The sequence below is a fragment of the Rosa rugosa genome, chromosome 1 (genome assembly GCF_958449725.1).
Source record: "Rosa rugosa chromosome 1, drRosRugo1.1, whole genome shotgun sequence".
Classification (NCBI taxonomy): Eukaryota; Viridiplantae; Streptophyta; class Magnoliopsida; order Rosales; family Rosaceae; genus Rosa; species Rosa rugosa.
Window position 1 is genome coordinate 34,831,027 of NC_084820.1, and position 14,492 is coordinate 34,845,518.

Sequence of the window (14,492 nt, forward strand, 5' to 3'; positions counted from 1 at the left end):
TCAACTTGCTGATAGGTATAACAAATACCCTCAAGGGTATGTTGAGGATGTTCTTGTGCAGGTAAACCATCTGATATTCCCTGCGGATTTCTACGTATTGGACATGGAGGAATCACCCCTAAATACCACTCCATTACTTTTAGGGCGTCCCTTTATGAGAACTGCAAGAACGAAGATCGACGTGTACAAAGGGACTCTCACCATGGAGTTTGATGGTGATGTTATACGCTTCAACATTCTTGAAGCCATGAGGTACCCTGTTTCTGACTTGAAACCGTGCTTTGCTATTGATGTAGTTGATTCACTCGCGCAGGTTTTTTCTGAAGCAATGGTTGAGGATGAATTGGCTCTGACCCTAGAGGAGGGGGTCAGATATGATGCAAATGGGGAACCTATCCCCAAGGTTGAGTGGGACGTTGAGGAGCCTAGAGTGATCAAGACTGTGGCCTCACTGGAGGCTCAGCCTATAAAGAGGTCAATTTCTTATTTGTCAATTCCGGTTTCTACTAATAAAATGCTACGCTCTATTGTTCAGGCACCCAAGTTGGAATTGAAGGTACTCCCTGAGCATTTGAAGTACGCATACCTAGGAGAAAAGGAGACCCTCCCAGTGATCATATCGTCAACGCTGGAGGTAGAGCAAGAAAGGAAGTTGGTGGACGTGTTGAAGAAGCACAAGACTGCCATTGGTTGGACTCTAGCAGATATCAAGGGGATCAGCCCAACCACGTGTGTCCACCGGATCCTGTTAGAAGATGGCGTCAAGCCCACAAGAGAAGCCCAAAGGCGTCTACATCCGCCCATGATGAAGGTGGTCCAAGACGAGGTGATCAAGTTGCTAGATTGTGGGGTGATCTACCCCATTTCTGATAGTAGGTGGGTCTCTCCAGTGCAAGTGGTGCCCAAGAAGTCTGGGGTGACAGTGGTACAGAACGAGGACAATGAGCTAGTGCCCCAGAGATTAGTGACTGGTCATAGGGTATGTATCGACTACCGGAAGCTGAATGCCACAACAAGGAAGGATCATATGCCCTTGCCTTTTATTGACCAGATGTTGGAGCACTTAGCGGGCCATTCCTACTATTGCTTCTTGGACGGATATAGTGGGTACAACCAGATCTGCATAGCCCACGAGGATCAGGAGAAGACGACCTTCACGTGCCCCTTTGGGACCTTTGCTTATAGGCGCATGCCCTTCGGCTTATGCAACGCACCAGGTACTTTCCAAAGATGTATGCTTTCCATTTTCTCAGAATACATTGAAAATATTATTGAAGTCTTTATGGACGACTTTAGTGTCTTCGGTAAAAATTTTGATACTTGTTTAGAGAATCTAGGATTGATACTTGAGAGGTGTGTAGAAACTAACCTTGTGCTGAATTGGGAGAAGTGTCACTTCATGGTGACACAAGGGATAGTGTTAGGACACATAATATCTGCTAGGGGCATTGAGGTAGATCCTAAGGTTGATCTTGTACGTCACTTACCCTCCCCCACAACTGTGAGGGAGGTACGCTCTTTTCTTGGCCATGCAGGATTTTACAGGCGGTTCATCAAAGACTTCTCCAAGGTGGCGAGACCTATGTGTGCCCTATTGCAAAAGGACGTGCCCTTTGTGTTCAATGAGGATTGCAAGAAGGCGTTTGAAAAGCTCAAGGAGTTGTTGACCACGGCCCCCATCATATATCCTCCGGATTGGAGTCTACCCTTCGAGCTTATGTGTGATGCATCAGACTATGCTGTTGGAGCTGTGTTGGGCCAGAGGAAGGAAAAGAAGCCCTATGCTATTTACTATGCTTCTCGGACCCTCAACGACGCCCAACTCAACTACTCCACCACTGAAAAAGAACTCTTGGCTGTAGTCTTTGCTTTAGATAAGTTTCGTTCTTATTTATTGCACTCTAAAGTAATTGTTTACTCTGACCATGCAGCCTTGAGATATCTGATGATCAAGAAGGAGGCCAAGCCCAGATTAATTCGATGGATCCTGCTGCTTCAGGAGTTTGACCTAGAGATCAAGGACAAGAAGGGAAGCGAGAATGTGGTGGCGGACCATTTGAGCAGGATAGTACATGAGGAGGACGTCCAGCCCCTACAGGAAACTTTCCCAGATGAGCAGCTCTTTGGGATAGAGGTTAGTGTGCCCTGGTATGCGGATATAGTTAACTATTTAGTCACTAGGACATTTCCTGACACACTTTCCAAAGCTAGTAAGGATAAATTGAAGAAAATGGCTAGGCACTTTATTTGGGATGAGCCCTATTTATGGAAACATTGCAGTGACCAAGTCATTAGAAGATGTGTCCCAGAGTCTGAGCATAGGTCAATTCTGTCATTTTGCCATAGTGAGGCTTGTGGAGGCCACTTTGGGCCTCGTAGAACGGCCTTGAAGGTCTTAGACTGTGGATTTTATTGGCCCACTATCTTCAAGGATGCAAACTTGTTTTGTATTTCTTGTGATAGATGCCAACGGACTGGTAATCTTGGCCCAAAAGATCAAATGCCCATGAGCCCAATAATAACTGTAGAAATTTTCGATGTTTGGGGCATTGACTTTATGGGCCCATTTCCTTCGTCTAATGGCTGTTTATATATACTATTGGCTGTGGACTATGTATCAAAGTGGGTGGAAGCAAAAGCCACCAGGATTAATGATTCAAAAGTGGTTGCAGGTTTCTTGAAAACTAACATATTTTCCAGGTTTGGTGTGCCACGTGTGCTGATCAGTGATGGAGGTTCTCATTTTTGCAACCAGACAATCGAGGCTTTGCTAAAGAAGTATGGGGTAACCCATAAGGTGTCCACGCCCTACCACCCTCAGACCAGTGGCCAAGCAGAGGTATCCAACAAGGAGATCAAGAGGATACTCGAGAAGACAGTGGGCCCAACAAGGAAGGATTGGAGCCAGAGATTAGATGATGCATTGTGGGCCTACAGAACAGCCTACAAGACGCCTATTGGGATGTCTCCCTTTAGGTTGGCCTACGGAAAGGCATGCCACCTTCCAGTGGAGCTAGAGCACAAGGCTTGGTGGGCTGTCCAGAAGTTCAACATGGATTATGATGAAGCGGGCCTACATAGGAAGCTACAGCTAAATGAGCTTGAGGAGATAAGGAATGAGGCCTACGATGCTTCATGGATCTACAAGGAGAAGACAAAGGTCTACCATGACAAAATGATCCGCGGAAAAAGCTTCCAAGTGGGCCAGAAAGTTCTGTTATTCCATTCCAGACTTAAGCTATTCCCAGGTAAACTTCGTTCTCGTTGGGTTGGCCCATTTATAGTTACAAATGTGTTTGCTCATGGTGCTGTAGAGATCAAGAGTGAGCAGACGGGGAAGGAGTTCAAGGTAAATGGGCATCGTCTCAAGCCCTACTATGAGTCCTTCGTGGGGCACACATTGGAAGAGATACCCCTCCAAGAAGCACCCCAGAACGTGTGAACAAGGAGAAGAGTCCTGGCTGAAGGACTATAAATATTAAGCGCTGCATGGGAGGCAACTCATTTCAACCGAAGCTGTGGAGGAGCCACCAACGAGAGTTTGACATTTCTATCCCTTCACTTGCTTAGGTTGAATTGTACTTGTGTCTTTGTTTGTTTATTTACCCTTCCTATATTTAGGGTCTATATACCATATTTTTTTTTGCCTACATTGAGGAGAATGTAGATTCTAAGTATGGGGTGGGTTTACACCTTTATTTTCAGAATTTTTTTTTCAGTTAAAAAAAAAAAAAAAAAATATTTTGTTGGTTTTATAGTCTTTTTGTTTGTTTGAGTCTTAGGATGCTCCTAACGTCTAGGATGAACATGTCTCTGAATTCATGGCTGAAGGTTTTCACAATCGAAATAGGACTTAATTGAATTTTGTGGTTAATCGACGTTGTGATACTTGTATGAAGATTTGAGATAGGATTGTAACTTGGTTCATTAAGCATGCTAGGATTAAGTCTGATTCATTTGACCCTAAGTGAGCTGTTGAGCTAAAATACTTTCTTTTCGAGTGCTTAATTGATAATTTCATAATTTCGTGGCTGTATTTGCAAAACCTCATCATTCTTGGAAATCCAATGATCATGTGCCATAGATTTTAATGGACTACAGAGTACTAGAACTCGGCTGTTGTGACTGTCAAAACTTGTATGCCATAATATGCACTGATCCTGGATAGGATAGAAGGCATTAGGGTAACCACCATAGCCAAACAAGCATGTGTCCCCAATTGTGCCCGTCGTGGGACTCCTTAGAATGAACCCCTTTGAGCCTACGTTCAAAACCTTTGTTTCATCACCCTCACTACCCTACCATGAGCTTAGTACAGGATATCTCTACCTTGTCTTAGGGACTTAGTAGAGCATGACATATTGTGTAGGGGTGACAATGAAAGACAAGTGTGGGGTGGGGAAAAACCAAGAGAAAGAAAGAAAAAAAAATAGCCCTAAAAAATGAAAGAAAATGAAAAAAAAAAAAAAAAAAAAAAAAAAAGGCAAAAGAGAAGAAAAATTGAAAAGAAAACTCTTGGGAAATTGTTTAAGTGTGGTTTTGGACTTTCAAATTTGTAGAAGGCTCAAAGTTGAAAATTATGCCTTTGTCCATTCCCATGTTGGTTAGAGTGAAGTTTTGGCCCAAAACAATGATATTTGGTCTACAAAAATGATGACATAAGGTGGTCCTTATATGCTCTGCTAGGTCCTTAGGATTTTTGTATCCTTAATCTTCATTTTGAAAACCCTAGCTTAGCCCCATTACAACCTGTTTTAAGTGCTTACTTGATCCTTGAGATGGGCAGCCTTTGGTGAGTGGAGTCAGTTACGCAGTCGAGCTTATGGTTTAGGTCCATTTGTCCACTTAGTCATTTCATGAGGTCTTTAAAAATTCTTCACAAAATGCTTTTATTGATGAAATATGAAAGCTGTTTGTTGCCTTACAATTTGTTCTCTTGCATATACTTGAGTGTGAATCTTTTAAGCATAGCCATTTCTGAGAGAAAAATCGAGAGTATGCCTTGTGAGTTTGGATTGGACTTGTTCGACACATGCTATCATTCACTGTATAACTTAAGTTCTCCATATCTTACTTAGTCATATGAGTGTAACATGTTTATTAACCATGGAATTATCTATGCGATTTTGATTAAGTGTTTAACGTGAAAGGCATGAGTTTGGAGTCTCTGAGACAACAGTTAGGGGTAGTAGAGTCATTTACTTGCTTTTTGGTAGAGTCTTTGTTTAGTTTTGTATTTTTGTTTTGCTAAGGGACTAGCAAAAGCTAAGTGTGGGGTATTTGATAGGAGCATAAAGTGCGACGATATTATTGAGTATATGCCCCATTTTAGCCTTGTTTCTCCCTTAAGTTTCGTGTTTTAAGTCATCGAGTCATTTTAAAAGTATTGTAGAGTGTTTGGCGTGAAATAAGCGGAAAAAGATAAATTCATGAAAAATCCTAGCTAGATCAGGATTTCTCACTGTCGACTGTTTTTGCGGTCTTTACATTTTAATTCCCTTTATTTTCTCTAGAAAATTCTGATATTCTCCTGCTTGTTGTAGGAAACCTTGGCTGGTGGAACTCTTGGAAACAACAACGATGGAATCAGAAAATAAAGCATTTAAAGACGTTTGACCAAGCAATGAAGAAGGGAAATAAAGGAGAAAGACGTTTTTCAGTTGGGGAATAAAGGAAAAAGATGTTTCAACTGGAAAATAAATAAAGGAGAAAGACGTTTCAGCTTGTTAAAAGACCCCATTATGAGAGGAATTAAGGCCATAAAGGAGATGTTTCAGTTGGGAAATTAAAAGAATTATGATGCAATCTCATCCGTCCAAATGATGAAGGGTATGATCGACAAAAGCCAACCAATGCTCCCCTATAAATAGGCAACGTCCAGAACAGAATTTCTATCACTTCCTGGCCAAAAACTTTTCAAAGACTCTGCCAAATTCACTCCTTAAACCTCCAACACCTACATGACCGTGACCACCATCCATCCATCAATCTACGAAGTTCTTAGGCGCTGAGTCAAGGACGCTCCACCACCATAGCAGAGACGAGTTCATCACCTTGTTGCCAAGCCGCTGAGGAAAGCTTCAAAGTGTAACTATGACTCTACTTACAATTTTTATTTCAGTTTTGTGTGTTTGGATTTGCGAGTTGTGTAATTGGAGACATGAGATTTTCAGAATATTTTTATTAATATTTTTGAGATTTTCAGTTTATTATTGAGTTAATTTCGAGAATTCTTTGATGATGCATGTCACAATCTTGTGCCCTTTTACGTGTTTAGGTAATTTTTAGAGTTAGGTTAATAAGTTTGCATGCTAGAATCACGCTGAGTATTCTTGTGTGTTTGCTTAATTTGCCAAGGGTAATTGTTATTTGTTAAGGCGCTGAGTTAAACAAGTAGCAATTAGTTCTAAAAAGTGGTAAAAATCATGCTTTAATGATTAAACGATTCTGGAAATTACGTGTTAAATTCTATGTGTAATGGTTAATTTGCACTTGTGAGTTGATTCGAGGGTTAGATAATACTACTAGTTAAGAGAATTACGCTGAGTGTTTTCGAAAATTAGTAGTATTAGGCTTGGTAAGGACTTTTCAGATCCAAACCTACATTAGAACGAATCAGATAAATGGATTGATCCGCTGAGGCTTTTCATTTGGGCTCTTATCTATGCATTCAAGATGGGCACAGTTTTGTAGCATGTTGAAATGAATTTCTGAGTGGTATTGGTCTAGGTTAGGGAAGTCGATCATTGTATATAGTTTTATTTGTTTTGTTTTTATTTTAAGTAGATTAGGAACCAAATCTCAAAACCCCCATTTTATTCTTTTATTTGTTAATTGACCTTTTTGTGTAGGTGTACCCTACAATCCCCGGACTGAACGATCCCTGCTTATCCTATACTGACAACTACATTTTGCAGGGTTAAATTGTGAGGCTATTTTAGCACCGTCAATTTTATTCCTCATTTTCGTCCAAAATATATTGAGGGGATTTAGGAACGAATCTGGACTTGTTTTGAGCTTTTTCTTGTTGCACAATCCCTTGAAACTTTCCCTAGAATATCTCCAACGTTTTTCCTTGATTTCTTCTTGATTTTTCACATTATCTTCATGATTTCCCACGGCAAAATCAGATTTAATTCCTCCAAAAATATCTCCATTACGTCACAAACCCTAATTTCCATGGGCCTTTATCCATTTTGCCGAAAATCCAACTTCTCTTGAGAGTTTTTGGGCCTTTATGCGTCACCTTCAAGCCATGTCATCTTCTAATGTCTTCAAGAAGCTTCTCAACATCATGACACTTCAATATTTTCGATCACACTTCTTGGACAGCCTAGGAGTCATTTCCTTTCCTGGACAGGATTTCCTGGTTGAAACAGGAAAACTTCTTTTCTTCAATTCTGCTCATTTGTGCATCCCTTTGTATCTCATCTTGTTTCCCTCCAACGTTCTCTAGCTCCTCTTTCCATTTATGAGCTCATTTCAGCTCATTTATTCCAAGTACCTGAAAATAGAAACTGTTAATGAAAAATAGAAACTTTCCTAAAATGAAAAACGGAAACTTTCCTAAACTAAAAAGGGAAACTTTCTAAAAATGAAAAATAGAAACTACAAAATGGAAACTTTCTACAATAAGGAACTTTCCCAATCAAAGGATGGAAACTTTCCTAAACAGAGTTTTATTAAGGAAATAACGCAGGAAATATAGGGAAATAACAGTTAAAACGTTGCATTAAAATGTTCCTATCAGAAAGTGCGCAAACGGACAAAAAAATGAGTCAATGGAGGTCAATGCCGAATTTCCAACCATTTACAGCCAAGGACATGTGTGGAGGGCATGGAACAGCTGTTGACTAGGGTTAGAGAGCTTAGGTGGGAAGACTTTAGGTGTAGGTTATTTTAAAATTCAAAATTTGAAAGATGACAAGTGGTCCTCCTCTTACATCTTACACATTTGTCTCCCAATGACCCTTCTACCCTTACTTTGTCTTCTCCACCAAAATATCTATGGGCTTTGTAGGTCATTTCTATGTGGAGTTAAAGATTAGATCCACATTTTGTGCTTACACATTTGTCAATCACATCTAGCCCTTCATTTCCTTTGATCTCCACCCTCCATTCATCACTTTTGGCCTATAAAAACACCATCCCCTCATTTGGACGTTTTTCATCTATTCCTTCATCCATTTCATCGTCTTCCTCTCTTCATTTCCTCTCCACTCTTCTTAGTTCTTCATTTTTTAGGTAGTACCTAAGTTTTGTTTAGCCTTTGTGTAGAGAGAGAGGTATAACATATTTGGTTGATAATCAAAACCGGAGATTCTATACCTTTTGATTAATCACACTTGTGGATATATTCATAAGGGGCCGTGACCACTTACCCGTTTTTAGGCTAAAAATTGTCTACTTACTCCACTAAGAGTTTTTTAACCTCATTTACCCAATCTAACAACTATTGACAGTTTTGACCTTATTTTAATTATTAAATTACAATCATCTATCTCTCTCTTCTCAGACTCTCTCTCCTCCCAGACTCTCTGTCTCTCTCTCTTTCCTCTCTCCTCTCTCTCACTCTCTCTCTCTTCTCTCTCTCTCTCTCTCCAGACGACGCCGGATCTCTCTCTCCCTCCCTCCCTCCCTCCATCCCTCCAGCAGGACGCCCACGACGCCGGCTCTCGCCATCGCCGTGCCAAAACTCGTCGTCGTGCTCTCCGCGGCCAGGATCGACGCCAAGCCGACGGTCCTCATTACTGAGAAGCTCGGCGAGGCCAGGCTGGACCTTCTGAAGGAGTTGACGACCGCCAATAGAATCGGGTACGTCTTCGATTTGCTTCTATCTCTCTCGCCGGCGACTGATCATCACGGAAATAGCAACTTGATTGTATATTCAGTCCCGAGCCGCAACTGGAGTCGTTGCAATCAGAGTGAAATCAGTGTGAAGGCAAATGGTCAACCGGAGTCGAGATTAATATGTTCTGGCCGTTTTTGAGATTTATCAATTTGACGGCTGCAACCGGAGTCTTTGCAAAATGGCCGGTGAAGACAATGGGTGCCCAAATCAGTTTTTTTTTTTTTTTTTAGAGGAATGGGGCAGAAGGAAAGAAGAAAAAAAGTTTGAATGTCTATTCGGGGGCAATAATAAGATTATTGGAAGGCAATAATAAGATTATTGAGAGGCAATAATAAGATTACTGGGGGCAATAATAAAATTATTTATTTGGATAAACCTCCGAAAGCTTTCAAAATTCAAAACATCTTCATTTTTCACTAATTCTTGATCCCCAATAACAAGTTTATTAGGGAGCAATAATATGTTTATTGAGGGGCAATAATATGATTACTGGGTATTATTGGGGGGTAATAAAATCAGACGCCGGAATCCGGCCACCAGATTTGGGATTCAGGTCATCGGTCGCCTGATTCCGGTCACCAGTCGCATGATTCCCGTCACCGGAGTTCGCGGCCGGCCACTGGTCACCGGAGTCCGGCAAAGTCTCCTATCACTTCTCTCTCTAAGTGACAAAGAAGGAGAGGGCAAAATTGTTCCAAAAATAAATAAAAAATAATAAAAATATACTTAATTGGGTAATAGGGAAATAATCTCTTAGAGTGTTTGGGTAAGTGGGCAATTTTTAAGCTAAAATTGGGTAAATGGTCATTTTCCCTATTCATAAAGCCTTGTTCTTCATCTTCTCCTTGTGTTTGTAGATTTGTATAGTGTTTTGGGTTTGAGGAAACCTAAAATACTATACTTTGAAGCATCACATCTTCTTGGTTTGCATCTAGAAAGCTTGTGGGGGGATTGATTCATCTCGGTTTGGTATTGACACACCAAATCCGTGGGTATTGTGACTTTTTCTCACCAGCTTCTCTTTCTTTTTATGATGTATTACTCTTTTAAGGCTTTTATGTATATTTCCATGAGTTGTGAGTAGAATAAATTTGGGGCTAGGGTTTAGCCCTAGCCGAATTTGTGTACAAACTATGTAGTTAAATTTAATACGGATCATGCAATGAATTTTTACTTTGTTAGTTTAATTGTTCATCATTTATGCTTCTTAGATTTGTCACCTAAGGTTGGTAAATGTTGATAATTTCATGGAAGTATGCTACGCTTGACAAACTTAGTAAACTAAAGCATGTTGCAAATGTAGAAATGGTAATCTTGTGATAATCAAATAAGGTTGCTTGGGTCCTTACAATTGAGCTTATCATGTGGATGTGGCTTAGGTGTCCGATAATCAAGGGATTTTAGCTTGCATCTACATAGGTCTACTTGTGTCCGATAGTCAAGGCAGGTAGAAACTAAAAGGATTGTATGAGAGTTATGTCTGATAATCAAGGGTAGCTTCAATACATTCTCTAGTATAATTGTTTCTTGGTTACTCGATAATCAAGAGAACCGAGGGGATTCCATCTTGGCATGAGCATGTTAGATTTGGTTATTTAGAATTTGCACAAAGTAAGTGTGATGCCTTACAACCCCTTTTATCTCATTTGATCAAATCTCTTACACTTTGTTAGTTTATTTTGCTTTATTTGCACTTTAATTTTAATATAGTTAAAATTAATTCAAAAGCCGATTCACTACTATCCATTGTTAATATCACTTTTGGAAGTTAGGCTTTCAAAGGGCCAAAACTACTGAACTTGTAAAAAGGTAGACTTTGCATGTGTTTTCTAGGTTTATTTTCGCAGTGATCTAGGTAGGGTAAAGTTACTCAATCCCTTGAGTACGATACTCTTGACTTTTTCCCTTTACTAAAACTTGACCTCCTATACTTGGGAGTAGGGAACATCACACAAATTTGCACATAGTTTTCATACTCGTGATGCACCCAACAGCAGACACTCGAGTCCTTTAAAATAAATTCAAACTAATGAATAACTTCACATTATCATAACGTAATAACCGAACAACCAAAGCATTGATGTAATTTCTTTGAAGTTCTGCGAATTATCCTTTAATAGAAAAAAAACTTTATCCATTCCCAAACAACCCAAATGACACAGCATTTGAATCATTTCGGAGATGGTGATCATACTTAGCACTTTGACCTTCATTTCTTTACCCTTTCTACTTTAAGAACACAAATCACAATTTTCATTCCCGAACAATTCACATAACGTAGTAAACTCATTCGGGATATGGTGATCGTACTTCTTTCCTTAATTAAACTTGTGTCAGCCGGTTTCACCCCCTTTTACCTAGTTTTTAAATCTCAGGCAAATAAGTAAATAACGATTACCATTCCCGAATGGCCTCACTTCTTAAAGTCATCCCGGAATATGGTAGCTTTAAAGTACTTCATTTGCAATTGTTTCGTTAACTTTAATCGAAAAATTAATTCAACTCTCTTAAATAAAATCCACCACTCTCCTCAATTTCTTTCAACAAGGTAATTACTCAACTTCTTATTTTCATTTACAGCAAAGATATACATTCTCAATTATCAACTTCTCTATAGAGCTCACCAAAATAAGTATTCTTTGTCCACCTTGTACTTTGACATTTTCCAGAATTTTATGACAGATTCATCTCATTATTCAAGCAAAAACCATTTCTCCTTTTACAATATGTCAATTCATCTGTTTATAGACAAGCCAAGTTCCCAACATAACTGGTAATTCACAAAATCCTTTAACCACTCAAGTACCACAACCAAATTTATATCACGCATACTCAATAAAACCATAACTTTGATCAGTACAAACAGTACACGGCCAAACATATTCCAAAATACACAGTCCCTTACCTTTCTTCTTTTCCCCAACCAGAGGCTAATTCTAGTTGCTGCAGTCCACCACTACCAACTCATTCGGACCTCTAGTAGAAAAACAATACTATCAATATTCAACACTCAACCAATTTCACATCCAGAATAGAGTTTGAGGTCCTTAGTTCCTTACCTTATTCGATTTCAATCGAAACCATCCCAATAGCTCCTCTCTTCTCCAAAGCTTGATATCGCAGATTCATAATCCTCAAATACTCCAAATTCAACGACACATTAATTAGGAATTTCATTATGCTAAAACCAAAAGCTTTAACCATAGAGGGGAACACGAAAATTACCTAACTGTCGGCCTAGAAACTCGGCGGCGGCGCTAGGGTGTCTCAAGCGCGCGTGAAGTGGTTCTGAGCCGTGCCAGACTTCGGAGCCTTGCAGGTGGGTAGATTAGGTCATGCTGGTCCTAGTCTTAGTGGCGGAGGCGTTCTGACGAGGCCGGAAAAGATGAATCGATCTCAGCAGAAGCCGAGATTCCGGATTTGCTCGTACGGTGTTGTCCGGGCTTGGTGGGTGCCGAGACTTCTGGGTTTTTGTCTTTGTTGCTTGCTGAGTGGAGCTGTGGTGATGGTGTGGTAAGGAAATGATCGGAGAATGCCGTCTCCGATGAGAGACGACGCGGCTGTTCTGGGGTGTAGAGGCGGCGGCTCGGTTTGATGCATGGTTGTGATTTCGACTGGGTTTGGGTCGGTTTTGAGAGCTGGATCGAACTAGGGAGGCAGTGAGGCGAGGTGGTAGCCAAAAATCAGAGAGAGGTAGCGACAGTGGTGCTGCAGTTCAGATGGTCGTGTGCGGGGGCCAGAGTTGACGCATAGCGGTGCTGGGCTCAGGTTTTGGTCGGATTTAGGTGCTATGTTGATTGGTGGTGGTGGTCAGACGCTGTGTTTCTGGCGGTTGCAGAGGGAAGGAGAGAGAGAGTGCGAGAGGTTGGGGAAAGAGAGTTCGGCTGAGGGAAGAGTGTGTGTCTCTAGGGTTTTCTAGTTGCCAATTTTCTATTTATACTTATGCATGAGTGGGGAATGACGATTTCACCCCTTACGACAAATTACGGAATTCTCCAAGTTGATTACTTCCAGGTTTTGGTCCCATAGCTTTTCTTTTATTCATTTTTCGTCGGAAACCTCCTAAGTTATTTCTCGACTCCGTCCTAGGCCCAAATGGAAGAACATTGGCCCAAACTTAAATTGTCGGCCCAATAGGTGGTATCGACACCAAATTAATCTCCAAAGTCAATTCCTTCACTTAAATCACTTTGCGAAAAATCTTATTGGCGAAAAATTTACTTTCAAAAAATTAAACAAAATTTTTGGGGGCTCACAGTAGGCAGGGAACAAAATACAAGTAGAATCTTTGGGGGATATATAGTAGGTAGCTGTATGTAAGCCAACATAAAACTGCCTTGGGTAGGTTTGCAAAAGGATGTTCCCAGCGGGACAACATAAGTAATAAGTAGAAGAGGCAAATAAATTGAGGTAAGGCTTGTTAACTGTATTGCTATCAGCATAGCAGTGCCGGAATGTTAGTTGTAAAAGTAACATAAGTGTTCTGTGCTACACATGTGGCTTGACCTGTTGCCATACAAGTCCCACAGGTAGAAAGTTGTTGGGCTAGTAGCCTCAACAATTTTGTAAGGGCCCTGTGGGGGTAATCGACGATTTTTGGACTCATTATTATGCCAATTGATCATTGCCATAAGTACGCGGACAATGGCGGTCATGAATGCAGTGGCAATTACCGTTATTAGTGCCACAATGAAGAAGGCAGCGCGGACGTGATAACGTGGCATGATGGCGTTATTCAATAACGGGGAATAATGGCGTTATTCAATAACGCGGAGTAATGACGTTATTCAATAACGCCATAACGCGGAGTAACGGCGTTATTCAATAACGCCATAACGCGGAATAATGACGTTATTCAATAACGCGGACGTGGCATGATGGCGTTATTCAATAACGCGGAATAATGACGTTATTCAATAACGCGGAGTAATGGCGTTATTCACATAATGGCGTTATTCAATAACGCTATAACGCGGAGTAACGGCGTTATTCAATAACGCAGAGTAACGGCGTTATTCAATAACGCGGAGTAACGGCGTTATTCAATAACGCCATAACGCGGAATAACGGCATTATTCAATAACGAGGAGTAATGGCGATATTAAACGCGACTTGTGGTGCAAGCTCCCCCTCATCTATAAATAGGGGGCATACTGACCAGGTAAACCATCGAATTCCAATTCACTCTACTCCATCGGAGGGTTTTCTGCAGGTACCCTCCCTCCTCCTCGAGCCGACGATCAAACTTCGAGTCAACGCTCGAGGGAAGCTTCTCGATCGTTCCCGGTCAGCTCTCGCTCCAGTCCGCATTAATTGGTGAGTCAAACTCCTCAACGGAATTTTTCTGCACCAACAAGTGGCGCCGTCTGTGGGAAACACTTTTCCCTAAAATGTGATGGCGGGAGCTGGCCCTGACGGGATCCCATTTTTGTCACTGAGGACTAGAAGTGACGAAATTTTGCCCTACCAGCCCTCAAATGGGTCCATCCCGGACCCAATTGGCGTTCTGAACTTGCCTCCGGTTGACGAGATGCAAAGGTTGAGACAAGAGCTAGAGCAACTCCGGCAGGAAAAACTGGACCGCGAGGCCCGCCGACGGCAAAAACTCGAAAAAATTCTACAACTTGATAGCGACTCGTCA

The 14,492-nt window shown here is 41.0% G+C and overlaps 1 long non-coding RNA gene across 1 annotated transcript; it reads right to left on the reverse strand.

Annotated features, from left to right (window-relative positions):
- Positions 1-7,059: 7,059 nt before the first annotated feature.
- LOC133736016 (uncharacterized) lies at positions 7,060-12,752 on the reverse strand. Its single transcript, XR_009859379.1, has 3 exons — positions 11,911-12,752; positions 11,757-11,827; positions 7,060-7,504 (listed from the first exon to the last, which is right to left on the reverse strand). It is a non-coding gene; the product is annotated as an uncharacterized LOC133736016 (long non-coding RNA).
- Positions 12,753-14,492: the final 1,740 nt, after the last annotated feature.